Below are 3,608 nucleotides of genomic sequence, written 5' to 3' on the forward strand. Positions count from 1 at the left end.
TATTTGTAGAGAGAGGGTCTCACTCTTGCTCAGGCTGGTCTTCAACTCCTGAGCTCCTGCAATCCACCTGGCCAGGGCCTCCTGGAGTGCTAGGATTACAGGTGTGAACCACTGCAACGGCCCTATTTTCCTATCTTCTCTAAACTTGCTCAGCATAAATTCTACTTCCAGAGTTTGTATGCATTTAATTATTTAAGGTACTTTTTTGTCTATTTCATAACATACAACCAATTTAGCCCACATCCAAACATGATAAAACAATAAAAATGATAACAATTATTTTAACATCAGAACTCACAACATAGGGCAGTGGCTCAAATGGAGCTAAAGTCCCCTGTATAGCTCCCCTTCTTTGCACTAACTACATGATACTGAACTCAACCATTATCCCTTTGTCTAGTCTGAAAGTTCCTAAGACAGTACTAACCATGCCTGCATCATCCCTCTTTTCTCATGGCTATGACATTATGGAAGCAGTTGGTTTCTTTAACAGTTTGAGTCTTTAAGCCTCTTCCTTGTTCTTCACTCAAGTACCAGAGAATTGGAGGATCTTTCATATAAAGACCAGCCAAGCAGATTTATTCTCTGCGGGAAGAAAAAACCCTGGATGACACATTCCTTTCCCTCTGAGATGGAAGGAGATTTAGACCCTATGTCAGCCTGACCCCACTCTGCACAAGACATCCCCAAAGTCTTAAAGAATTCCAGATGCTGGTGAGAGCGTCCCATTGAGCCTGGACAGATTTTTGCACAGTGATGCAGGCAGGCAAGATTCAGGCTGGCTCTGTGGGACATAGAATGAATCTGCCCTGATACAACAGCCAACCATGGATCCAGCCAACCATGTCATGGTGTGACAGCACCTCTCCACGATCAGCTAACTCTGGGGTAAGAGGATGGAGGAAGAACACCATACTCCAGTAACACTGTCTACAGGTAGGGGTAATTATAGTCAGAGACATTTAGTGGTCCTGACCTTTCGATGTTTATTGATCTTATACTTATGTTGAATTCAGGTAGGGTCTGTGTCCTGGCAAGTGTTGGATTCAATGCTGATGACTGTTACCACTTACACATTATACAATGACCACCAGAAGCCACTTGCAGAGCTAAAGCAGGTCACTGGACCAGATCTGGAAAATTCTATGAGCTCTATCTAGAGAGACATTTCAGGTTCATAAAGGTTCATTGGTATCTTATGCGGCAAAAAGTGTATTCTCTGGGGATATTGTTGTACATCCTCAGTCTAAAGTCAGGCCCTGTGCTATGAATCCCAGGTGGAAGCCAGGTCTTTTTTTTTTTTTTTTTTGAGACAGTGCCTCAAGCTATCCCCCTAGGCAGAGTGCCGTGGCATTACAGCTCACAGCAACCTCCAACTCCTGGGCTCAAGCGAGTCTCCTGCCTCCACCTCCCAAGTAGCTGGGACCACAGGTGCCCACCACAACGCCCGGCTATTTTTTGGTTGCAGCCATCATTGTTGTTTGGCAGGCCCAGGCCAGGCTCAAACTGCCAGCCTCCTATCCCCCTAGGCAGAGTGCCGTGGCATTACAGCTCACAGCAACCTCCAACTCCTGGGCTCTATAGGCGCTGAGCCGGAAGCCAGGTCTTGAGTGTATATTCAAGAACAATTGCACTTGCTTTGTATTTTGGGGTTTTACAGAGAGGGGAGAGAAACTGGAGGAGAGATTCCCCTCCTGCAGCCTGTTCTAGGGCATTCTGAGGAACCCCAGGCCCTGAATTCAGAATGAAGCTACAAATTCAGGGACTCAGAGAGGTGGGGAAGCAGCAGAACTTGCTGAACATTCCCTGGCATTTGGGCAAAAGGATGCAGCAGACCTGGACGTTCTCAGGCCAACCTGGTGTGCACATGTCCATCTGGGTGGGTGGAAAGGGCCCTAGAATCTCTGAATCAGTTTCAGGTCTGCAGATACAAAAAAAAAGTAAAACCACTGAAAGACGGGGCTGAAACTGCTCATTGTCAGTCACTTTGTCAAAGTATTTTTGTAGGAATTTGGTCTGATTGTGTGCTAGAAGGGAGTGCACACTGTAAAAAGGAGCTGGAAAGCCTGTTTTTAAATTATAAATATTGGCTGGGTGCAATGGCTCACATTTGTAATCCCAGCACTTTGGGACACTGAGGCAAGATAGCTTGAAGCCAGGAGTTCAAGACTAGCCTGGGCAAACAGTGACACCTTGTCTCTACAGAAACATCTAGCTGTACATGACAGCATGCATTGTCATCCGGACTATTTCAGTGACTGAGATGGGAAAACTGCCTGGGCCCAGATATTTGAGGTTGCAGTGAGCTCTAACTGCACCACTGTACTCTAACCGGAGTGACAGAGCAAGACCCGGTCATAAATAAGTAAGTAAACAGGGTGATGCCTGTGGCTCAAAGGAGTAGGGCACCAGCCCCATATGCTGGAGGTGGCAGGTTCAAACCCAGCTACAGCCAAAAACTGCAAAAAAAAAAAAAAAAAAAAGTAAATACATAAAGTGTTAGTATGTGGCTAACATTTCTTTTTTCTTTTTTTTGAGACAGTGTCTCACTTTGCTGCAATCACAGTTCACAGCAACCTCCAACTCTTGGGCTCAAGCTATTCTCTTAAATTCCACCACAACAAAATCTCTATTTTAAGAGATGGGGTCTTACTCTGGCTCAGGCTGGTCTCAAACTCCTGAGCTCAAGCAATCTACCACTCCTCCCAGAGTGCAAGGATTACAAGCATGAGCCATCATGCCTGGTGGTGACTAACATTTAAATTGCTTATTTTAAGCAGGTCAGTGGCTCACACCTGTAACCCTTGCATTTTGGAGGCAAAGGCAGGAAGTTTGGTTGACCCCAGGAGTTTGATACCAGCCTTCGCTACATGGCAAGACCCTCTCTACAAAAAATAAAAATAGAGGTTGCTATGAAATGTAAATGATACAGTACTTGTGAGGCGCTTGAAATGATCTCTGGCATACTTCATGGAAAACTTTACTATATGACTTAGCCTTGTCAAACAATCCCAAGAAGGAAAGAACTGAAGAGACAGGGGAGGAAGAGACCAGAGGTCTGAGCAGCACCCTTCAAATGGATCTCAGTGGAGCTTCATGAGGGCATCTGAACTGTAACCGTGAGGCTGGGGCTGCTGGACACACAGTCTCATCTTAGATACTGTTGGGATACAAAACTCTTGTACCACCCAACAAACATATCTGAAGATTTACTTTGTTTGGAGACACGAGCATCTGTGACAAGATTTTGTTGCAGGATAAATAAATGCCTTTTCATTATAGGCATTTGAAATCCACACTTTCTGCTATCAGCAATCTTCAGCTTTGCTTATGGCAACTTTCAGTTTTCTTGAGGATGGATTTAAAGCCCTGGCTTAGAGCTCAGACCAGAGAGTGAGACTGGCTTGGTCCCCACCTTGCCACGTCAGTACTGCCTTGCTCTCCTTCACCTGTTATGACAGACATAGTGACACTCTGCTGTATTGTGTGCTTATAAATACTACCCCAAACTCATTGAGCTAACAACAGGGAAATGAAACTAGAAAGAATGATTCAGAGCCAGGAAGCAAAACTTTGTGATAACACAGAGAAAGATGCCTCAAGCAGCT

The sequence above is a fragment of the Otolemur garnettii genome, unplaced genomic scaffold (genome assembly GCF_000181295.1).
Source record: "Otolemur garnettii isolate 467f Iridium unplaced genomic scaffold, OtoGar3 scaffold00338, whole genome shotgun sequence".
Lineage (NCBI taxonomy): Eukaryota > Metazoa > Chordata > Mammalia > Primates > Galagidae > Otolemur > Otolemur garnettii.